Source organism: Capsicum annuum, chromosome 1, assembly GCF_002878395.1.
Source record: "Capsicum annuum cultivar UCD-10X-F1 chromosome 1, UCD10Xv1.1, whole genome shotgun sequence".
Taxonomy (NCBI): Eukaryota; Viridiplantae; Streptophyta; class Magnoliopsida; order Solanales; family Solanaceae; genus Capsicum; species Capsicum annuum.
The window spans coordinates 219,067,699-219,094,127 of record NC_061111.1 but is presented as its reverse complement, the minus strand read 5'-3'; the positions used below and the strand labels follow the sequence as shown (position 1 = coordinate 219,094,127).

Sequence of the window (26,429 nt, the reverse complement as noted above, 5' to 3'; positions counted from 1 at the left end):
ATGCTGAACAGTATTGGTTGGTGGGATAGGTGTAGTTACTGAAATAGGTACGATTTAGGCGGTACTAGTCATATAGTTGGGTACGGGTTGTTTGGTTACTTCACTTAACCTTAGACTTGGTAACTTAAGTTGGATCTGAGTACGAGTGGCTCACCATGAGCCGTAATCCAGGGTATAAGTCGGACCTAGGACTCATATGGTTGTCAGTGTTGAAACCTCTGGATTCTATTATCCCAGGGGCACGATATATGGGTACTATTCATACACTTGAATACAACTTGGGTTTAGGTGTATCGTACCTTGGACAGTATGGGGCCCAAGGGGGAAATCCTAGGGTACGAGAGGTGGGTACCACTCATACAGGATGGGTAAGACTTGTAAAGGTCAGTCGTACCCTATGATGGGAATTTAATGCAGTTTAAGTGAGGGCAATCTAGAAATTTCTCCACTTATCCTAATAAGGTCCCACGACTTATATTGCACTTGGAAGGTTATTTGCCCTATTATGCTATTCTTAAACAATTGGAAAGCACTCTTAAATCCTCTCTAGAGTTCTTGGGCAAAGGAAGCTGGGGTTTTATCTTAAGGAGTAAATTGGGGCTTGTCTTGGTGATTTCTATCCATCGCCATCTTGGTTTAAGGCATGTTCTCTTCCCTCATTGTTACTTCCAACTAAAGTCATGGTTTTACATAATGTTTTCATGATTTGAATGTTGTATGATTTTGGGTTTCAAATATGATTTGGGGGTTTTAGTTATGAATGCTTGGTTATGGTTTTCCTATGTTTTTAATTATGCTTTTATATGTATTAATGGTGTTTTTGGATAATTTGTTGCATGTGAATGGTTCTTTGGGAAAGGACTTTGGTTTTGGAAATACTATGCCCCCAAATTGTTTGATAAAATGCCTATAATAATGCTTTCACTATAATATTGGTTTTGAAATGGAACTTATGCATGGTTTAAACCTGGTAATAGAACCATAAATGATATGAATGGTTTAAATGGTTTTGAATAGATTGAAAAGGCCTTAGTGGCCATGGTTTTGTTTTAATTGGAAGTCATATGGGGTACATTGAAATCCCCTAAGATTGGCTAAGGACAATACTTGCAACTTATAGTCGGTATAACAAAACACTATCAATAGACTTGGTTAACAATAATGGAATAATGGTTTGGTTAGAAAATAGTTTTAATTAGGCTTAAAGGAAGGGGTGTGTAGTAAAGCTATGGAAGGTGGAGGTTCCGGGTGTATTGAAACTGGAAAGTCATATTTGCTGATGTGAGGTTTGGTCCTAGTGACCATGTGCATGATGTCACACCTTATATTTTGGTGGATATACTAGTCATCCCAGATTTTCTTCCCTAGTTATACGGCTTCACGCACTGGGGCCCATTCATCAGGGGGAGCTGAACCCACATAGCCCGTGGATGGTTTAGGACGGCAGAGCTACACAACCAAGTAAAGGTTTTAATGGCATACTAAACTCAGTCCCCTTTCTCGGCATGGTTATATATATATTTATGGTTGTGTGCATATAGATGGTTTTTACTTGGTTTTATAAATAGTATTATTTTATCCTTATCTTGAGTTCATGCTAGAGTTCACCCATTAACTCATCTTCGAGTACTGTATCCCTACGCGATGCAGGAACCAGGACATTTTACTCCTTCTACTTAGTATTCAGATATTCGGGAACAGATGTTGGATTGAAGTGGTAAGCTTCTATATTTCTAGAAGGATCCATTTCATGGATGTATTTCATACTTTGACTTATTTATGGATATTGGTTTTGGCTATGGTTGGGGGTACGTCCCAACCGGATTTTGCTATTCTTTTGTTTAGAGGCTTTGTGGAACTACTATGGGTTAGAATGAGCGGGATCGATATTAATATCAGCCTTAGCATTGGTATTGGTATTGGGGCTGATATGGATTGGCGATATTGTTGGTTGTTCCATCCTCTTTTATTTTGGGATTATATATTTAATTATTAATGGAACTTATTTGGCTATGGTTGGATCTATGGTTTGGCTTGGCTTTGTATGGTTGTATAGTTAGTAGGGGACGGTCGGACTCGATTGAGCCAGTCTCAATAATAGACCTATCCCAGAGTCTGTAATCAAGATAGTTACACTATCTTGTTATATGTTTGAAATTCAACCAACTCAGGGCACGCGGCTGAAGGTTGGGTTGGATAACCAGGGTGGTCTTCGGTCTCGGTCGGACTTGGGACATCTATTACGACAAGGTCCTGGGTCGGGTTGTGTTAGTAGTGCAGCAATCTGAGCTGATATAGCAGTAAATTGTTCCACCTGCAACCTTCTTTGGAGCACATCTTCAGTTCGCATGCCTCTAAGGATTCCCTTGTGCAATCTGGTTCAACAAGGTGTATATCTTATCATACGTCAATTTCAACGCTTAACCACCTGCAGCTGAATCTAGCAAAATTTTGTGTTGTGATCAATTACCTCAAAAAAAGTGTGAGCTAGTACCTTATTGGACTGCTGATGATGTGGACAGTCCCACCGAAGAACTTTGAACCTCTCCCATGCATGATATAAGTTCTCATCTGGCCTCTGTTTGAAGCTCACAATCTCACTTTGCAGTCTCGTAGTCTTGCCATATGGAAAGAATCAAATGAGGAATTTTTGGGCTAAGTCATCCCAGGTTGTGATTAAACTTTTCGACTCACCATTCAACTACTTCTTCTCTTCCCCCAACAGTGAAAATGGAAAAAGTGTAAACCTAACATAGTCAGTTGACACACCCGTAGGGATGAATATGTCACTGATCTCTAAGAAGTTCCATAGGTGAATTTGTGGATCTTTATGTGAAAGCCCCATAAACTGTCCGTTGCTGATCAAAAGTTGCACCATGTTCTATTTTTGCTTAAATTTACCTCCAATAGTTGGTTTGTGAAAAGGGGAGGTAAAATTCGTCAGAAGTGGGATTGCCACTTTGCGAATTATCCCGCGGGCTGGTGGATCTTCATCCATGGGAGCAAGATTGTCTTATTTCTCTTGAATTTATTAGATATGGTGGAGAAAAACTGCTTCTCTCCTCATTGGTGAAAGCATTGCTGGGGTTTTGGGCTTGGTTCAACAAATTCCCTATCCCTTGCCAGCTTACTAGTCTGAAAACCTGTTTCCTGCAAATTCATTATCAATACCAATACCAAGCGTAAATCACCAAAGAAATCTAAAAAGTAAAACTAAAACTAAAAAAATTATCAATTTATAAGTCCCAAGCAATGGCGCCAAAAACTTGTTGTGCCCAACCGCACACGCGAGTGTACATTGTCTCATAAGGTAGTAAAGTGGCCATTTAGAAGCCAAGTATCGATCCCTCAGAGACTCATTTTAACAACTATTTAATTCTAGTTCACAATTGAAATTAAATTAGTGTAAAAGTAACCGAAAGAGTTTTAGAGTTGTAAACTAGAAGTAAAGTAAATAATGTGGTAAAGTATAGTTCTTGGACAATCAACAAAGAGAAACTCGGGGTTAAAGAACTGCTAACAATCATACTAAGCTATTGAACTTTATTAGTTAGATTACTTATCTTGGTTGTTGATTCACAGGATTGATATTGTGATCATGGTCTCCTGGTCTCCCGATCCTCTAATCACCTATCTAACTTAGCCCCACAACTACATCATTGAGTGGGGATGTGAGAACTAAGCTAAACGCATTTATATTTCATCCCGTAGTAAACCAAATAAGTCTTTAAGTAAATCTCTATCCTACATGCTAATTCAAATCCCTTATTTTATAAAAGATAAGAATCTTACTCAATTTACCCCCACATTCTATCCTCTTATTCCCCCTCCTGAGCTCATAAAGACGTTAATGGATGTATTATAAGGGTAGTTAATCCTTAAAATAGTTATAACAAGGATAAATAAACAACCAAATATGATAAGCAATCAAAACCAAATCAATTCAAAGCAATAGTAATCATGTTCTTGGCTTTAACCCCGGAGAGGGGACTTTTAGCCACTCATGGACATAACTATAATCACCATAGATAAATACAAGATAAAACCCATAAATAAACCTAATTAAAGAAATAAAAACCTTATTTGAAGTATTTTCCAGCCCCTCTCCAAGTTTCAAAGTTGTCCAAGCAGTTTAACATCAAGTTCAAGTGTCCTATTTATAGGAGGACAACTTGGTCATTTTGGGATTAAAGTCTAAATCACCTATATTATTCCCATGAAATAGGTAGTGCGACATACAAATTATTCCTACGAAATAGGGTGTTCGATACGTCCACATTGCAGTGACACACTGGAAAGTCATCTTATAAGCCATCTCCATGTTTTTCCATCCCAAGCCTTGTGGTGTTGTTTTCACTTGATTTCCAGCTTCTGCATCATCCATATATCATCATAATTAACTCACCAAACATACTATAGAATCAAACACCATGTATTATAGCTCAAAGCAACATAACATTAAAGACAATGAACTAGAAACTTAATTTAAGAACTAGTTTTACCCATTTTGATTTTTAACTTATTGTTTGAATCTTGGCTTGATTCAATTGAACCTAGAACACTATAAACAAGTTGTTCCATACATAATTACATAATAATAACCTTATTAACTCACTATACACATTATAATTCATCTCGATCAACTAGAACAACACCTAGCTCAAGCTAGTAACACTAGTTCCCTCATTAGAATTCTAAGTGACCAAATTAAGTACAAATTTGTTTGAAATACACTTTAAACATCGTAATCAAGTACTTAAGAACTTATATGCTCAATTATATCATCATTAACACATTAATAACATAATAAGTCCTCCAAACATAGCTAAACAAGCCTGAACAACAACACTGAAGTGCATAAATCCACCTCAGATCAGGCATATATGATGAATAATTTGCCCCATCTCTTCCCCTCAACTCAGCCTCAGTTTTAGGTAATAGTTTCCCTTAGTTAATTAATTCTTTATGTTTCATGTACCCCAATTATTCATTCATAGCATGCATTTATGAGTTCAGTTCAGTCCACTTTTTAGTTACTGACTCAGTTATCGTGTAGTGTTCAGCTCTTAGAAACTCAGTGTTGGAAATTTTAGGTACAGATAGTGTGAAAAGGTTCCAATATTATAAGGATAAATAGTGAATAAAATGTGGGAATTACAACTCCCTCCCCTAACTTTCTTAGTCAGTTTTTATTCGAGGATGAATGATCTTAAGGGAAAGATATTGTAACACCCCAAAAATTCAAGCTAAGACTAGAACCATGCTTCAAGTAAATATAGGGAAAAATTTCAAATTTTAACAATATTCAAAGTGATAAAGACATGTACTAAGACCACAAGTAACTCCTATCCCGTGGTCAAGCCAAAACCTTCCTTTCCAATTGATTCCTTGAGAAGTATCTTTGCTATGGTCAGCTTCAAATCAGAATAAATTCTATATTTTAAAGCATTTTTTTAGATCAAGACCCACCAAATTATAGATATTTGAATTATCTTTCCAACTCATTTATTTTTGTCTTAATTTAATAGCTTAATAAAAAGTTATGGCCATTTTAGTGAAGCATTGTCTAGTAGTTAGATGTCACGAGACAAACCACGATCGTGGTTACATTATACGATCTTATAATGGTCTTGTTTGATCAAACCAGACCCAAACATCTAAAATTTGTTTAACTTTCAACCACGAGAGGAAACCATGATCTTAGGTACGATCTTGACTCCTAAATATGACCCAATTAGAACGTTCAACCTGTGAACCAAGGTACAATTGTAGGTACATCCCACACTTTTACCAAGGCTCGTATGATCATGTTTATAGAGCTCACATAAATATCCCAACCACGAGCACCACCCCCAATCGTAAGTTGGTCCCACAATCTTGGGAAGTTCCCATGTGTCTCTTTCAAGAGCTTTCAGTTACGAATTTAAAAAAGGCATATAAATTTTTTCCCACTTTTTTAACATCAAAACTACATTGTTTAATTTATTTCAAGGCTGATTATTAAGGTTAATATTATCCTAAGCCCTCATTACTTAAAAAAATATTTGACACGTAGTTCAATAAAAAGAAAAGAGGAAATTTCTTTCCCATAGGTAGAGCTAAGGTTCATCTTCTTTACGCTCCCAATTACAAAGAATTCTTCAGGATTCTTATCTCTAGGTATGTAGAATTTATCAATGGATCTCATTTCATCCATTGAGTCCCAAAGTTAATTTAATTGCTCAGTTTAATTCTTTCCCCAGAGCCTAGGGTTCGTGAATGTTGCGAATTTCTTGATATTCCAGTTCCTTGATCTCATGAGTTATAATCCCATGTTTTAAAAAGAATTTTAGTACCATTACATATTCAAAATTATAAACCCTAATTATATTATGAAATCTATAATTGTTAGACTTGAGTTATTAAATTATTTAAATTCACTCAATGTATGAAATTATCACAATAGTTGCATTCTTCTGAGATGACGGATTATGAACACCTGATGATATAGGATTTTATGGATATATTTATGAGTATAAAATCCTCTAGCTTACATGTTTTTGAATTCTTTTAGATAATCCATTTATTTTTAGTCTTCAAATTATTATTATCATTGAGCATTGCAGTTATTAGTGACATTAAGCTGGGAGTAGTACTTAGCACCGAGAGGATGTAAGGATGAAGGTTCACCAGTTGGTTAGGCTGATACCTTTAGTAGAATTTCCTAAGTCCTAGAACTACAGTGCCACCATAGTTTCTAATGTGTCACCCAGACCAGGTTTGACACCTTAGTCCTTTGGGACACCAGTTTAGTGGATCCACATCAGTCAGTGTTTGTATCCTTGGGAGGGCACTGAACACCCTTCTAACTAGGGTTACAAGTTGGACCCCGATTATCTCAGATTGGGGTATATCAGTTATTAGTAATTCCCAAAGTCCATAGCACACAGTTTAGATTCAGATTCTTACATGACCTTATATTTAGTTATTTAGTTATCCTATAGTACGTGTCTATTACTTGGCTTTGAATCATTTTATCTTGTTACATACATCATGTTTAATCTATATCAGTTATTTCTCATATCACATACTCGGTACATTCAAAGTATTGATCGCATATTTTCTTTTGCCCTATATTGTCTTATAATATAGGTTCTAACGCTCGGTATTTGGATCATGCTTAGCACGATCTCCTATCACATCAGGAGTAGTACTTTGAAGAGTTCTCATCATTCAAGGGCTAGTATCAACATTTTTTTGTTTGTTTATTTTAGTTTCAAACAATTGGAGTTAGTTGGAAGCTTTCCCCAACAACTCATGTTATTTAAAGGCTTACAGACAATCAGATAGATTTTTTTTCAGCTTTATGGGTTGTTCAGATATTGTCATTTGGGGCTCATTTGCCTAACGTATTATTTAGATTTATTATTTTTGCATTAGTTATTTTCAGTATTCTTAGTGTCATGCCAGTACATGGGTTAGCTTGAGGTCAATTGTGACTCTAAGCACTATGTTATGATTAGGGGTCGTCTCGAATCGTGACACGAGTATTCTATGAATTTGAGCTATTTGAAATTGATTGGCAACATACCAAAGATAAAGGTTGCAGGCTTAATATGGAATAGAGTATCAGTTCCAAAACAGAGATTCATTAATTGGCTTGCAATGATAGGGAGATTACTAACTAAAGGTGGAGTGCACAAGATGGGATTAAGAAATGGTACAACTGAGTGTTGTATGTGCACTAGCCTAGAAAATGCAGCAAATCTATTAGCTTCTTATTCTTGGGGTGAGAGGTTTGGAGCAACATTCAAAAATGGCTTGGACAGTCATTTCCTTGTCGGGGGTGTTAGAGATGCTTAACTAGATCCATAGCAAGCGGGGGAACAAGTGTAGGAAGAAGATACTTATGTTAGGATCGATTAGCAGTTCACATACACTAAATCTGTGGAGAGGATGAAGAAAACTATAGAGAGAGTTCTTTAGGAGAAAGAGAGAATCAATTCCATAGTAACACCCATAGGTAATCTCCACGGCGTGAACATTAATATATAACAGTACTTCACATATTAATCAGGCTCCATAACCTAACAATTCTCTCACTTGGAGACTGATCCTGTCATCCAAGAATTACATTCTCAAAAAAAAAAATATTCCTCCATTATCAATATGTTCGCCACACCGCAACATCTCTAGACACAACTACAGAAAGCCAACTAAGGTTCTGCACAACCTTAGTTTACCAAAATCAACATATTTAGTCAACATGTCTGCTGGATTCTTTGCACCCTCTATCTTTTCCAAACACATATCACCTTCTTCCACTGCCCTGTGAGTGAAATGGTACCGTCTTCAAATGTTCTTTGTCTTTGAATGATAGACCGGGTTCTTCACCAACTGTATGGAACTCTGGCTATCTGTGTAAAGAATATTCTTAAGCTACTACTTCCCCAGTTCTTCTAGATAATCTGTCAGCTATATCATCTCCTTTCTAGCTTCAGCTATTGCCACATACTCAGCCTCAGTAGATGAAAGAGCAACGCACTTCTGAAGCCTGGACATCATACTCACTGTTGTACCACCTACGGTGTAAATGTATTCGAAAGTGCTTATGCTTGATTCCATATCCCCACTAAGATCAAAAACAACAAAACCTTGCAGAATCACTTCACCATTGCCAAAACAAAGTGAAGTACTAAATGTACCTTTCAGATATCTTAGAAGCCACTTCACAGCACCCCAATGCTCTTTCCCGGGGTTTGCAATGTACCTGCTAACAACTCCCACTACATGTGCTATGTGAGGTCTAGTGCAGACCATAGCATACATCAGACTCCCAACTACAGAAGCATACGGAACAAGTGCCACATGTTCCCGCTCATGAGCTGTCTTCGGTGACTGCTCCTTTGATAATTTTATGTGATTTTCCAATGGAGTAGTCCTGGGTTTAGATTCATTAACTCAGAATCTAGCCAGCACCTTCTCGAAGTACTGCTCTTGGAATAGATTCAAAGTGCCAGCAAATCTATCCCGAGAAATCCTCCTCCCAAGAATCTGCTTCGCTGCACCTAAATCTTTCATCTCAAACTCAGAAGACAGGCTTGCCTTCAGAGAGTTTATCTACTTCATCCTGGATCCTGCAATCAACATATCATCCATATACAAGAGTAAAAATACATAAGAATCAGTGTATTTCTTGAAGTAGCAACACTGATCTTTTTCACTCCTGCTGAAGCCACTCTTGCTCATAAAGGAGTCAAACTTCTTGTACCACTGTCTAAGTGCTTACTTCAGCCTATACAATCTTCTGTTGAGCTTGCAGACTATGTGTTCCTTGCCTAGAACTACAAACCCCTCTGGCTGCTGCATATAGATTTCATTGTCCAAATTTCCATGTAAAAATGCAGTCTTTACATCCATTTGTTCAAGATGCAAATTCTCTGATGCAACAATGCTCAATAAAATTCAGATAGTAGTTAATTTCACAATAGGAGAAAATATTTTAGCATAATCAATACCTTTCCTTTATGAATATCCTTTAACTACCAACCGAGCCTTGAACCTTTTTTTGCCATCTGGTTCTGCCTTGCTTTTGAACACCCATTTGTTCAACAAGGCTCTCTTCCCTGCAGGTAACTCAGTCAACATCCACGTGTTATTCTTCTAAAGTGATCTCATCTCATCATCCATGGCTTGCTCCTACTTAATTGAATCCTTCACCTGCAGGGCCTCAGCAACAAACTCTGGTTCCCCTTCATTAGTTAGCAATAGATAATGTAATGATGGTGAATATCTATCTGGTGCTCTAATGGTCCTGGATGATCTCCTCTCATCCTACTCAGGTGTCACTTGTTCTACCTCTGGTTCCTCAACGACAGTCTCTGGAGTTTGTTGAGTATCTGCTGCAACATTTTTAGGTGTACTCTTCGGCAACTCAAGCTCAACTCCCACTTGCTTTGTAGTTTCTTGAACCTTTTGCGCTTTGTCCTTGTACAAGACGTTTTCATTAAATGTCACATCACAATGTCTTAAGATTTCCTTGTTTCTGTCATCCCAAAACCTGTACCCGAACATGTCAGAACCATAACCTATAAAGTAGCACTTTATAGCTTTAGCATCAAGCTTATCTCTCTTCTCTGGATCAACATTAACATAAGCAGTGCAACCAAAGGTTCTCAAGTGAGAATACTTGAGCTCTTTTCCTGTCTATTCTTCTTCAGGAATCTTGAACCCCAGAGGAACTGATGGTCCCCTGTTGATCAAGTATGCAGATGTGCTCACAGCATCTGTCCAAAATGTCTTTGGCAGCCCACAGTGTATCCTCATACTCCTTGCACGCTCATTCAATGTTCTGTTCATCCTTTCAGCAGCTTCATTCTGCCTTGACTTCCCGGTAACTATCCTCAACAATCTAATTCCCTCAGCTGCATAAAATTATTTGAATTCTGACTTGTCATATTCTTCTCTATTATCAGACCTCAGGCATTTGATTTTTAAGCCAGTCTAATTTTCAACTTCAGCTTTCCACCTCTTGAAAGTAGCAAACACATCTGACTTATGTTTCAAGAAGAAAACCCATACCTTCCTACTGAAATCATCAATAAAGGTAACGTAGAATCTGGATCCACCAAGTAATGAAACAGGAGATGGTCCCAAAACGTCTGTATGGACCATTTCCAGCCGTACTTGCTTCGTCTCTCTTGCAGTCTTCATGAAGCTTACTCATTTCTGTTTACCCATAACAAAACTCTCACAAAGACCTATATCAACAAATTTCAGCCCCTCTAAAGCACCTTTTGCGGCCAATATCTTCATTCCTTTGGCACTCATATGTCCAAGTCTGTTGTGCCACAGACATAAACCAGAAGCACCCTCAGCAACAGCAGCCATGTTTATATACCCTGCAGTAGTGTACAAAGTTCCAGATTTTGTGCCACGTGCTACAACCATAGCACCCTTCACAATCTTCCATGAACCTTTCCCAAACTCTATTGCGTAGCCTGTGCTATCCAACTGACCAATAGAGATCAGATTCTTCTTGAGACCAGGAATATATCTGACATCCTCCAATGTCCACTGATTTCCTGCCGGAGTTTTTATGCAGACATCCCATTTTCCTTCAATCGTCAATGGCTTGTTGTCAGCAAGATACACCTTTCTAAAATTTCCAGACTTGAAGTTTTGGAATAATTCCTTGCTAAGAGATGAATGAAAAGATGCACCAGAATACAATATCCAGGATTCAACCAGGCTGTCCACACTAAGGATTAGAGCATCCCCAATGTCTTCTGCTGAATTAACAGAATCAATATCATCTCCAAATTTCCGATTCTTCTTCTTCTTGGTTTTCTTGCATTCTGTCTGAAAGTGACTTTTCTCTCCACAATTCCAACATGTCACGTTGGATTTTTGTGGAGATTTTCCATGATTCTTTAATTTTGATCTGTCATGTGTATTCTGACCCCTCGATTGGTGTCTCCCCCTTTGGTCAACGCTGAGAGCACTACCAGATGATTCCCAATTTCTCGTTTGTAAATGTTTTTGCTAAGAACAATATCTCAAATTTCATCAAACTTCAGTTTCTCAGATCCATGAGAACTGCTAATCACAGCAATAACAATATCCTAAGACTCGGGCAGAGATGACATCAAAATTAGTGCTTTAATTTTATCTTCGAAATTAATATCCACAGAACACAGTTGACTAACAATAATGTTGAACTTGTTTATATGATCAGCAACAGATCCGTTCTCAGGCATATGTAAATTGAACAATCTACGCATCAAATATACCTTGTTCATCGCAGAGGACTTTTCGTACATATTTGATAGTGCCTTTAACAGATCGAATGTGATTTTCTCCTTGACGATGTTGAATGCCACATTTCTCGACAAAGTCAACCGGATCAACCCTAGAGCCTGCCGATCCTTGAGCTTTCAGTCCTCCTCCTTCATGGACTTCGACTTCACCCCGGTCAAGGGTTCGTAAAGATCTTTTTGGTACAGATAGTCTTCGATCTATATCTTTCAGAAACCAAAATTGGATCCATCAAACTTTTCGATTCCAAACTTTGATCCTTCCATCTTCAGTGATCGTGATGAATCTCCCAAGCTCTGATTCCAGTTGTTAGGATCGATTAGATGTTCACACACACTAAATCTGTAGAGAGGATGAAGAAAACTAGAGAGAGAGTTCTTTAGGAGAGAGAGAGAATTAATTTCATGGTAACATCCGTAGGTAACCTCCACGGCGTGAACATTAATATATAATAGTACGTCACATATAAATCAGGCTCCACAACCTAACAACTTGTAGTTGCTTATGAAGTTGTTCTCTATCACATTTGATTGGCCAGGAACCAGAAAATTTTTATGAATACAAGTGTTAATAGTCGTTTTGTAGCTCAACAGATGAAATGTGCAATTATGGAGAGATTAGAGAATATAAAGGGACCAAAGAGAAACGAAAAATTTAGTGAATTTGTATAGAGATCATGTAATTAGTTGATGCATGAGGTCTACAAATTTGATAAATGTACAGATTATTATTTAGATGTTCTTAGGTGTATTTCGTTGATTTGTTGGTATAGTAGTAGTTCACCTTTTATTTTTAATATATATATATATATATATATAATTAAAAGTATTTAGGCAAAACTTCTCATGAATTAATTTAAATTGTATATCAACTCAATTTTAAATAAAATGAATCAGACATATTAAAATGAGTTGAGCTAATGAAATAAGTAAGTCAATAGCACGCTCATACTTAAAATAAAATGAGTCATTAGTTCACGGGCTAATTTTATAACCACCTACTTATAATGTAGAAATTGCAGTATCTAGTAGATTAACATCATAATCGGCATTTTAAATAAAGGCAAAATATTGTGCTCAACAATAACATTGTCAATTGAAAAAATAACAACAACATGCACAATTCACTGAAGTCTAAGGGGTCGTATTGGTTAACAAATAAGTTGGCCAATGGTTAATAATGCAGGAGTAATAATGTAGTGATTATTCTTTTATCATCGTTTGATTATTATTTTTTACAAAAAAATGAATTATGTATGATAAAATTTAAAGATATGAGTTTACTTTTTAAAACTAAATAAATTTTAAATGATGCTGACGAAGAACTTGCAGAAAAGATAAAGGGTAATAATTTTAAATTCATGTATTGATTTTCTTTTTGGTTTCAAAATTAAAGATGCTATTAGTATACCTAATATCCCATGCTATAGGCATAAAATAATTATATCAATTGTGTATTAAAAAGTGTATCGCCATTAGTTATACAAAACTCAAAAGATTAACCAAAGGCAATTACACCAACAATAATAACAATAACGATATATTCAGTGTAAATTCACAGTGAAATTTGAAAAGGTTAGAATATTATATGCAAAATCTAACCTTTACCTGATGGAGGTAGAAATATTATTTTTTGAAGATTCTCGGCTCAGAAATGCATTAAAATAGCTTGTAAAATAAAATATAAAAGTAACAAAGGCATATCAAATAAAATGCAAAGCATTTCATAGTATTTATTATTTAGGAAAAAGGAACAATGAAAATACCAAAATAATGTAATCAAAGAACACAAAATAACAGATCGTAAGAATAAGAAACTATGAAAATATTGCAAATACTACTGTTATTGAAGGAAATTGGATCTGGTCATCCGCTCATATTAAGAGATAAATAATATATTATTATTATTTATATTAATAAATAATAGAAAGAAAAGACATATCTGTTGGAAAAGACTATCTGAAGAGTTATGTCTCTATTGAAGAGTTGTGTCTCTTCTCAATAGTTATGTCCCTATTGAAAAGTTACATCTCATCTGAACAGTTATGTTTCTTCAGATAAGATAAAAGATCAAAAGCAAAAAAAAAATATTTTTTTTGTTCTTCCTCTTTCTCTCTCTCTTTGCAAAACTCTCTTCTTTTTGGGTGAAGAATTTCAGCAAGAAAATTCCTGTAAAGATTAAAGTAATCTCCATCAGCGATTGAAATAATCTTTTGTAATGGGTACGATTTTAGATTGTGAATCAATATGGCGTAGTTCGTTTATGTACGTGATTACATTCTGATTAGTGAAACGAATTTAATGATCCTACAAATTGTGTGTTTGATAAGATTCAACATTGACATCAGAGCCTCCGTTATTAGTCTCTCTAGCCTTATTTTTTAGAAAATTACAATTGTGTGAATTGTATATTTTGTTTGATCTATTTTTATTCATCGTGCCATTCATGAAAAAAAAAAGGAGAAAGAACCAATAAAAATTGTGTCTTTCAAGAAATAAGGAGGAAGAATGATCTAGACCTGCCCATCAACGGTAAGTTGAATACAATTTTCAACAATTGACGTGGAGGTTTGTACAAGCTATCATTATTTTAAATTTCTTCTTCTTCTAAAAAACCGCATAAAGTGGGTGTGTTATTTTTTATGATATTGATGTTCTTGGCAGTGGCAAAGTAGTTTGAGATTAATTTTTTAGGTAGTTTGAGAATAAAAAAATCTTAAGACAACATTCTTTCAACTTGATTTATTTTTGTTCATTGCCTCATATGCTATATATTTGACTAGTATAAGAATCTTCAATTTTATTCTAGTTTGTGTCAAATCGTGACACTTTCCTTTAAAAAAAATAGGAGGATTTTTGTTAGTAACAAATATGGGTTAGTTTTTTTTTATCTTCTTTTAAGAACTATGAGTTAATTTTCTTTTATAAGCCATATTAATATAAAGTTTTTTGTAAAATTTTATTTTCACCATAAATTTCTATATGCATGTTTATACATGTATATGTGGTAAGTTCTAATTATTTTTTGTATATGTTATAGAAAATTATGGTGATGATAAGAACAATCAGACGAGTTTTCATAAAGCAACAGAAGGACAGAGTGAAAATTGTGATTGATAATTGATTAATTTCTCGTCAGAATTCAATGTTCAAGATGATGATCTTACAATCTTTGTGAAACACATAACGAGAATTAACAAGTTAATTCAAGAAGTTGTGTGGGTTGAAGGTCTATTAAGTGTAAAGAAGAAATACAGGGTTTTACGGTCTGCATTGCCTAATGTTTTTCAAAAGGAATTACTTGATAAATTTTGGCATAAGTTGGGTCTCAAAATTACGAGATCTTACAAATCGTTAGTAAATGATTTTATAAAAACACATTAATGTGAAGCTTCAGAAAACTGTGTGTCATTCTCACTGGCTGCTAAAGAGAAATTACTTGCCTTTGAACTTGCATATAGATCTTATTCTATCTTTTCCTGTTTAAATTAAACTATTATCATGATAATGTGTATTTATTTATACAATGATTGTTTATATGTAACATGACTTGTATGAATTTAAATTTATTATTTTATGCAATTATCTTCTTGGTTGAGTGTTTCTAGATGTGTTATAGAATTTATGCTAGTTTAATCTTGAATTTTTGTGATTTAAGATAAGTGGTTCTTAAATAATTAATTGTGTTAGATTTATGACATATTAGAAATCAAATAATTATTGGAAACTTAGTGAATTTTTGAATTTGAACTTGATGTGAAATAAATATTGACATAGTGGATTATTTTAAGAATTATTGTGTATATGATTAGGCTGAAATAATGTACGTAGTTGTCTCACTATACATTATAATTGTTTAAATTAGTATGACAACTGTTGTAAAGAACATTGTCGTTGATCTTAATAAAGGTGATAAGCTTAACGGTGATAACTATGAAATATGGAGTATGAAAATTCAATATGTCCCGGAAGAGCAAGAGGCTCTAGAAGCTCTTAACGTGTCTATGACATTTCCTGAAAATGGTGATATCCCTCAACATATGATAGATCTTGAGGCATATCAAGCTTGAAAAAAGAAAAATTTTATTGCTCGCATAACATTGCTGAGTAGTATGAATAATGACTTTAAGAGAGAATTTTGAATGATGATGCTAAAGACATGTGGTCCATATTAAAAGAAAAGTTTGGTCATACTTTAGTTGCTAAGTTAAGGGATCTTACTATTAAGTTCGATACTTATAATAAATGCTCTGATTATACTATGTGAAAGCATCTTCGCCATATGTCAAAAATGGTGAATGAACTGAAAGTTGTAGGTCATGTGTTGACCGATGAGCAACAGCTCCAAGTTGTGATTCACTCTCTACTCCAAAGTTGTATGACTAGTTCAGATCTTAAACATGGATATGATAACAAACGCAAATGTGGTAAAAAAATTTAAAATAAGGGAAAAGGAAATATCTCAAAGAAGCTCAACAAGGAGAGAAAAATATTTCTCATTCAAAGAAAAAAAAAATGATGAACATGGTTAAGCTCAAGTGCTATGATACTATGAGAACAAGGGACACTTTGCTCGTAATTGTCCTGAGCCTAAAAAGGTAAGCGATCTTATTAATAATTTACATGGTGATGTAAATATTTCTTATTCTTCTTTTTTAACTGAATCACTTCCTATGTGGACTTTAGACTCAGCAGCCACCGAGCAAATAGCAACGGATAGAGATACTTTCGTAGATTTTCAACGAATTTCGCAAGGATCCAAATGGGTGTGCGTAGGAATTAACTTCAAAGAAGAGGTCAGAGGAATTGGTACCTATAAGCTGAAAATGTGTGGTGGCTGGGCTCTATATCTACATGATGTACTATTTACCCCAACAATACGTCGAAATTTAGTTTCTGTTAGAATATTGATTAGGTTAGGATTTATTTTTTTCTTTCATAAACATGGTGTAGATTTGTATTTGGCCAAGATAAAATATGGCACTAGTTATTTTTATGATCAATTTTTTATATTGGATGTTGTTTAAAATCGCAATAATAATAATATTAGTTTTTCATTATTTACGTCAACTTATAATTATGAGAATGATGTAAATTTATGGTAAGCTAGGCTTGGCCATATTGGTCAACAAAGAATGAATCGTTTAGCTAAAGAAGGTCATCTTGGAACAATAGATAAAGTAGAATTATCTACTTGTGAATCGTGCCTAGCCAGAAAAACTGCAAGAAATTCATTTGGAAAAGGCAGAAAAGCTGATACTCCATTGCAATTAATTCATTCCAATATATGTATTCCAATGAATATAAGGGCAAGACATGAACCTATTTACTTCATCACTTTTATTGATGATTTTACTCGACTTGGTTATGTGTATTTGATTTCTCACAAATCTGAACCTTTGAGTTACTTCATTAAGTTTATGAACTTAGTTGAGAATCAATTGAATGAAAAAATTAAAGCTCTAAGAATCGATCAAGGTAGATAATATTTTTCTGATGAATTCAAACAACTATGTGATGAATAAAGAATTCAAAGACAATTAACTACTCCTTCCACTCCACAACAAAATGGTGTTACGGAATCACAAAATAGAACTCTGTTAGAAATGGTTAGGTCAATGATAGTGCAAGAAAAATTACCTATCATCTATTGGGGTGATGTGTTGTTCACTACTGTATTTTACTTAATCATGTCCCTTCAAAATTAGTTACAACTACGTCATATGAGTTATGGACTAAACGAAAGCTTGATTTGAGCATTTTAAAGCCTTGGGGTTGTGCTGCTTTTATTCATAACCCTTCTTTTCAATATGAAAAATTAGGTCCAAGGAGAAACAAGTGTATTTTTATAGGATACTCTGAACAATCTAAGGGTTATGTGTTCATAGGCGAACAAGATAGTGGCATTGTAACTGAAACTGAGTCATGTGATGTTACATTCATAGAGAATAATTTTACTAAGCAGGGTGAGATAGGTCAAAACTTATCTCTTTATGAAACTATGGATCAGATCGCTTTCGCTATTGATATTTTAATGAATTTGAGTGGAAATCATATTGATGATAATGGATCAGTTTTTATTTTCATAATTCCTAGTGATATTATTAGTCTGAGTGGGAGTAACTTATGAATTGATAAATCAATTTGTCGATCTCAACCTCGATGAACAAGTCACCCTCAAATTCTCTGTCTTCAATTTTAGATCAAAGAAAAAATATTTATAGTTACTCCGGATGATGAAGAGACAAGAAATATAAATGGGTCTTTTTTATTTACCACTAAAGAAAAATGGTTAAAAACAATGAAGGAGAATATGGGATCAATGAAATCTAACCAAGTGTAGAAATTGGTTGATCTACTTGTAGGCAGAAAAGCTATAGAAAATAAGTGGATTCTCAAAATCAAGCCTAAGGCAGATGATAGTATCGAAAGATTTAAAGCTCACCCAGTAGCTAAAGGGTACATACAACAGGAAGGAATTGATTATGAAGAAATATTTTCACCTGTTTAATGCTTTACTTCAATAAAAGTAATTATGTCTATAATAGCTATGTTGGATCTAGAATTATATCAGATGGATGTGAAAACTACATTTCTCAATGAAGAACTAGAAGAAAAAAATTTATATGAAACAACCTGTAGGTTTCGTTAAAAAGAACAAAAAAATAAAGTATGTTGACTTCGAAGATTGATTTATGGCCATAAACAATCTTCTAGGTGACGGTACTTACATTTCCATAATGCGATAATATCGTATGATTCGTTATGATTCATGAAGATCATTGTGTACGGATCAAAAGATTCAAAGGTAAGTTTGTGATTTTATCATTGTATGTAGATGACATACTATAGCTACCAGTGACATCTAATATGTAAAAGAAATAAAAGAGTGGTTATCATCTACTTTTGAGATGAAATATATGGGTGAAGCGTCATATATTCTTGGAGTTAAGATTTCAAGAGATCATTCGAACAAATTATTGTCTCTTTTGCAAGAACCTTACATTAAGAAAGTTCTTGAATGCTTTAATATGCAGGACTGCAAATCGATAGACACTTCAGTTTTTAAAAATGAAACTTTAAACCAAAAGATATGCCCTCAGACTCCACAAGAAAAGGAACAAATGAGAATGGTTCCTTATGCCAATACAGTCAAAATCTGATGTATGCTATGATGTGTACTAGAACTGATATCTGTTATGTCATTCGGTTAGTTAGTAGATATCAATCCGATCCAGGACCACAATATTAAAAAATAGTTAAAAGAATATTGAGGTATCTTAAAGGCACAGTTGATTATTTCTTATGTTATCAGAGAAATAATCTGCAACTCAAAGGATGTTGACTAGGGAGGATATATAAATGAGAGAAAGTCCACCTTTGGATATGCATTCTTGGTTAACAATGGCTTCATTTTATGGAGTAGAAAGAAGCAGTCATGTATACCTTTATCTACGATGGAAGCTAAATTTGTAGCTTTGTACAAGAAGTTATTTGTCTTAAACTTTTTTGATCCACTTGGGTGTATATAATAATGTTGTTGAACATGTCACAATCAATTGTGATAATTAGGCTGCAATAACTTACACAAAGAATCTAAAATATCATGGAAAGACGAAACATATTGACATAAAGTATAATTTTATGAAAGACATGGTTATACAAAAGAAAATGAACGTGAAATACATATCTACGCATCAAATGATAGCAGATCCTTTAACAAAAATAGCATAAGATGTTTATGAAAAACATATAAAGTCATTGAATTTGCGTAGATGTTGACTTAGTTTTATTTTTTCAATCATGTTTATGTAATTTCACATTATTGAGGTTAATATTGATTAATGCTTAATTTTTCAACTTGTTAGTTCATATACACATATCATTTTTTCTTTATGTGGTGTACATAAATTTTTTAGGATGAAAAGTGTGTCAAACAGACATAAAGATTGGCTTATTCACACAGACAATCGCCTCTAATGTCTAAGTGACAAATAGTAGATATGAGGTAGTTATAAACTTATTATTGTCAAAAGTGATGATTAAAGAGAGCTAAAAATTTATAATTAGAATGTCATTTGTTAGATTGTGTTTAATCATATGTGATTAAAAGATGAGTTAATCTATTTCTAATGTCAGATGTGAGTTCTGAAAAATAAAATGATAGAAAAGAATTGTAAATTCAAATTAGACATGAGTAATCTAAACCATCATCTGCACAATATTAACTTTATAAAAGACATATGCTCCGTGGGAAAGGAGTCAATACTATGATACATGTTTCATACCAAGAATGTATGCTAGAAAGTGATCCATAAGGGCGGTACAAGTTTAGTCTCTCCTTGCTATCGTGTGAAGCCCTGAAAATTATAAGTAATCTTTTACATTGTACCCTCATGACTTTAATCAATTTTTTGAGATTTAAATTGGTGTTTGCTATCTTAGTATGTTGTCAAAAGATCATGGTTGATTCGTTCTAGCGGGACATTTCTAGAAAAATATACCACGTTGAGATTAAGTGATTCTTGAGATGAGGAAGATCATTTAATATTATCACATTAATTGTGTTCATTGATGTCCTTTATGTTTGTCTGTGAGAAAAGTACATAATGATGAACTCAAAATTAACAAAAAAGAGATGATGAGAAATATGGATGTGATAGATGATCTAGGGTACTGCATATCATAATCTACTCTAAGTTTCATTGATCGAGATATTGTACATTCCTAACAAATGTATAGCAACAAAGCTCTCGAAGTAGCACTGGTTACACGGTCTAGTCAGTGAGTATGAATATTACAGAATAGGAATAAGAATTGATGACCCACTATGTGTGAGTGGGAGATGAAGGAAAGTGCATTGGTTCACCCATGTAGGTCAACCCAGATCCATATTAAGAGATAAATAATATATTATTATTATTATTTATATTAATAACTGATAGGGAGAAAATACATATCTGTTGGAAAAGACTATCTGAAGAGTTATGTTTCTACTGAAGAATTATGTCTCTTCGAAAGAGTTATGTCTCTATTGAAGAGTTGTGCTTCTTCTCAATAGTTATGTCTCTATTGAAGAGTTATGTCTCTTCAGATAAGATAACAGGTCAAAAGCAAGAAAAAAAATACTTTTTTTGTTTTTCCTCTTTCTCTCTCTTTGCAAAACTCTCTTTTTTTTGGGTGAAGAATTCCCGCAAGAAGATTCCTGTAAAGATTAAAGCAATCTCCATCAACGTTTGAAATAATCTTTTGTATCGGGTACGATTTTAGACTGTGAATCAATATGGTGTAGTTTGTTTACGTATGTGATTATACTTTCTGACTAGTGAAACGAATTCAATGATCCTGCAAATTGTGTGTTTGATAAGATTCAACAGTTATGACAAGAGGCTAACCAATCACTAGATAGACAATATATTATCTTATATACAATCTATCAATTCAAACCGAATAAGTCTTTGATGAGAAAATGCCACTTTGGTGAGAAAATGCATTAGCTCCAACAATGGCCTTATGTGGCTGCAGCTTAAGCCACTGTGCTCTACCTGCATAGCATTTATGTATACATATAACAAATAAAAAAAGTACAAGTAAAATATGTGTTGAAGAAATATATATATATATATATAGATATAGATATATACCATGTTGCTAGTGGTGAATATATACTTTGTATTAATCCCCTATAGAAACCACCTAGTACTTCCACTCCACGATATTTTATGGCAATTACAATCTATATATTCCATCGGTACAGGAAAAAATTACTACATGATTACCAGACAAATTATAACTACTAAATAGAAATGATATTAAAAGATAAAAAATGTTTCTTCCTCACCTCTTCAAAAGAAGCATTTCCAGCTCTTTCACCAATGCCATTGATAGTTACATCTACTAGTCTTATCCCTGCACAAATTCCCTAACTAGAAACTTCAGGACTTAAAGTCGGTGCGTTCCATTATATTTCATTGGTTCCAATTTATCAGAACGTATTTGTTTGGATGTGAACTGCATGAATTTTTTATTTATATTTTTTAAAAAAATTGTGATCTAAAATACGTTATAGAATTTTTTGTGATTATAAGTCATATCATAATAGGGTAAAATGGGGAGTTAGAAATGACATAGTTCCTCCATTTCAATTTGTTTGGCTTGCTTTTTTTTTAGTTCATTTAATAAAAAATGTCTTTTTTTTCTTGAGAACACTTTAATTCTAACTTTCCACGTGATATATTTAACACCATAGGATTAAAGAATGTTTTGGTTCGTTCTAGAGTAATTTTCTTTAATATAATATTACAATATTCAAAATTTTGCTTTATCTTTCTAAATTCTAATTCCGCATCAAGTCAAAATGAGATAATAGTAAAACAATGGAAGTAATTACTACTTTCTTCATATAACAATACTTGTCCACTATACTAATAATAAATGTCCACTAATATTTGTCAAGTTTGAAAAACCAATGGATAATTAATTCATTTTTTCGTATTTTACTTTTAGTATTAAGATTATTCATTATCCTATTTATTTTTTAAACCAATAAATTAATTATCTTCAAAGGGTGATATGAGAAAATTATCTCTATTATTTATTATTTTTTAATTTTTATGTCAAGTCAATAATAAATAAATATTATTAAACGGAGAAAAGTAAATTAAAAAATGATATTTTTATGAGATTGACTAAAACGAAAGAGTGTCACTTACCGCAATGGTGTTGGCAGTAGCACATCTTCAATTCCTGGAGTATTGGCTTTTATGTCAGCAATTAATGGTGCATATTCACTAGGCAAATTGCAACCAACAGTATCAGGGATTCCAATGACTGTCGCACCAGCTTTGATAACTTCTCCAAGGATATCATAAAGAACTCCTTATCAGATCTGACTAATAAAGATATTGTATTATATATTGAGTTAATTATCAAATATCAATATATATCATTTGGTCATTTAGTTTATCAAAAATAATCAACGTATGCACTTTTTTTCTTTTTTCTTTTTAAAAGATGTATACCATATCATCACAGTCAAACATATACTACATGATATATATGCATTTTAGCATAAAATAATATAGAAAAAATTAGATAATATAGAAAACTTCAGCCCATAATTACCATTCATTGTTTACACACATATATATATTAGCTCTACATTATTTACGTACCTTGTTTCCTAGATGGCCCAAATATTAATCTGTAATTTTTTATATATATTTACATATTAGACTCGTTTTACAAAACAAATACGTAAAAAGGGGATCGACTCATCTTCATTTCTAGATTTGAATGCATCCCCTAACCATAGCTAAGTACCTTCATTTAGTTAATTAAATCAAAGAGTATTGATTTTAAGGCATGACATGTGTCATCCACCGAGGAAAGAATCTGGGAAAATAGAGACACAAAAAAAAAAAAAAAAATTGAATCTGTAAAAAGGTTATTCTTCAAATCATTTTTGTGAAAACATGAATATTTCTCTATTTCAATCAATGTAGCATATAGATATTGGACTTTACAAGGAAGACAAAAGACATTTGAAATTTAAGAGCTTAGATATATTATGAAACTTTGTAATTATAAAAATATGCAACTAATAGAGAAATAAAAAATTTAAAATAAATTTATTTTATAGATAGATAGATAATGTTCTTATTAGGAAACAAACCTACTAAGAAATAACAACACATATATTACAAAAAAAAAAAAAAAAAAAAAAAAAGATATATAGACAGAGAGAGTGTGCATGTGTTCAATTCCACCTAGGGGTGGACATATTTTGGTTTAAACCGAAAAAATTAAAAAATCAAATCGAAATTTAATTTCGGTTTCGGTTTTTCGGATCGGATTCGGTTTGTAATTTTAAAATTTCAATTTTTCGGTTCGGTTTTCGATTTTAAAAAAAAAATCAGTTAAGCTGAAAAAACAAAATTTTATAAATAAAGAAATAATATATATATATATATTATTTATATATATATATATAATATTTAATAATTCACATTCACAATTAACATTTAACAGCAAATTCGTATACGCCGCAACCATTACCCATTGCCAACCCTAAATCCCTATTCTGATATTCTCCACACCGTTTCTCACGTGCACCAGCGACGACGAGTCACGACTCACGAGTGTTTCTCCGTTCCATCGAAGGCAAGGCGGTGTTCCTTCGTTGATCGTTTTCACTTCTACTGGTAGTGGGTTTGTGAGTTGTGGCTATTCACTGGCGAGAAATAGATGAGTTTTGTGTCGTTTTGTAGACTATTTATGCAAGGTTATATTATATGTAATGATTAATGACGTTATGTATTATGTTAAGCTTATGATTATTTCATTTCGTTTCATCCATGTTGAGTTATTTATAGTTATTTATAGTTATTTATAGTTATTGAAAGAGCTTGGAAGGGTTTCAATATCATTCTTATTACACCTTGCTAAACCACAAATCATTGGCACATACCTTTCTTCATTTATGTGATTTCCTGTTGAGATATAATATAATTAGATAATTAAAAGAGTGTAGTTTATTAATAGATTAAATGGTTATACAATTCAACATTAAAATAAGTACAAATCTCATCGTCACCTAAAAGTCTAAAAGTATTTTCAAGTGTTCAACTAATTTATTATGAGAAAAATCAAGTCAACACATTATATGCTCCCTTAGTCCCATGCGAAAGTGTTTTGACTATTGGTGCAACACTTAAGTCATACTAGCTTTCATTTGGACATAAATGATGTTGAAATTTGAAACTTGAATTCAACTTTTGAAGTTGTGTTTGGATATGTATCTTACTTCGAAAAAATTAGATGTTTCATGTGTTTGGATATGTATCTTACTTCGAAAAAATTAGATGTTTCATGAGTACAAGTCCTAAAAATCCAAAGATTGAGTCAATTTTGGAGAGCTTGAAAATATTTGAAAATCAAAATTTTAAAATGTGATCAAATTTCACGACCAAACAGATATTGAAGATAATTTTTCAAAATCCACTTCCAAAACTTATGGCCAAACGCTAGTTAAATAAGATTTTTGGGATGTAAATCAAGTATATTCAAAGTACCAAATGTTTACACATGCCTTTTCCATTTTCTTTTTCTCCTTATAAAAGTATGAACTTCATATTGAATGATCCCAACAAGTTATGTCATAAAGTACAAAAAGAGAAATATTCAATAGTTTACATAAAGGAAAAAGTAATTGTTAACCAATTTTAGGATATATCAGTACGAAGTATGTCGCATAAAGAGAGGGGAATAGTATAATTAAGGAAGGTCTGCGGTTGGAGTCTGTATAGCCCTATAAAATACTCCTATAAAATATGATTAATTTGTGAAACTACCTAAGAGTCTTTCATATAGAGATGGTTTAGCGTTACCAATTTGTTGTGCTACCAACTTGACAAGATCAAAATCAGCCTGAGAGACAGCTGGGAAACCAGCCTCAATAACATCAACACCAAGCTTAGCTAGCTGAATTGAAATGTCCAATTTTTGTTTAACACTCATGGCAGAACCTGGGGCATGCTCTCCGCCACGAAGCGTCGGGTCGAAAATCGCAACGTAGTTAGGGTCACACAATAATTTGTCATGTTTGAAGTCTGAGCAACGGATAGCATATGGAGAATGAGAATTTCTTGTGAATATTGGAGGCGTGAAGAAGAGTTTTCTTAGAATTTAATGGAATGTAAGTATTGTTTAAGAAATAAGTTGTAGACTTTGCACAAAGAGAAGTCATTTTGTTTTTTTAATAACAAAAAGCTAAGAAGAAGATCGAGTGGACTTAACGGTATGTGTGCTTCTTGTGGGGTTTTATAGACTCGAAAAGGGCTAAAATAGTAACCCTCCTCCCCTTCGTCTCAATTTATTTGTCTAATCCTTTAATTTTGTGATCTTTTATTTGTCTAATCCTTTAATTTTGTGATCTTTAATATGTTACGTGAAAAGTATAATCGAAAGTTATCAAAAATGGAAAAAAAAAAAATTGGAACTAAAGATCTAAAAAAAGTAAAATAAATAAATTGAACCGTTTTGTAATTAATTAGTCAAGCGAACCGTTTTTTCATATATTGAGAAATATAAATATCTCCAAGCAGAGATGGAGTACTAGAGGATGTACTTCTCAAATTGATATTGCTTCCGCTTCAATTTATGTGATATTCTTTTATTTTATTTTATATATAGTAAAAAAAAATTCATATTTAAAAATAATTTAATTTAAACTTTTGGTTTACTCTTAAAATGTGTGTTTGATATAAACAAGTGATTTTCTCACCTAGCTAGTGCGCATTTGGTAAAAGAGTGGAAAATATATTTTTGTATGTTTGATTGCCAAGGAGTAACAATCTAACAAAAAGTAATTTTCAAAACCCTCAACCTTACCCCCACCCCCAATACAAAATATGCATTTTACTACTATATACTTATGATAAATGCACTTTTTAAATTTATGAAATATATAATTTTTCCAACAATCTTAAAAGCAAATAGTTGTATTATGAAGATCTCAGGAATACTATAGAAAAGGGAGAAATTAAGGATTTCGAAATTATTAAATATTCAAGAAATTACAATAAAACTATAAATTCACAAAATTGATGCTTTTGGTCATACGAATACTGAACA

General features: G+C 33.2%; 1 long non-coding RNA gene and 1 pseudogene across 1 annotated transcript; both read right to left on the bottom strand.

The window, feature by feature from the left end:
* Positions 1 to 18,653: 18,653 nt before the first annotated feature.
* Positions 18,654 to 23,680, bottom strand: LOC124896970. Its single transcript, XR_007053347.1, has 3 exons — positions 22,508 to 23,680; positions 21,637 to 21,704; positions 18,654 to 21,340 (listed from the first exon to the last, which is right to left on the bottom strand). It is a non-coding gene; the product is annotated as an uncharacterized LOC124896970 (long non-coding RNA).
* Positions 23,681 to 24,179: 499 nt separating this feature from the next.
* On the bottom strand, positions 24,180 to 25,637 carry LOC124898811 (annotated as a pseudogene).
* Between the last annotated feature and the right edge of the window lie 792 nt (positions 25,638 to 26,429).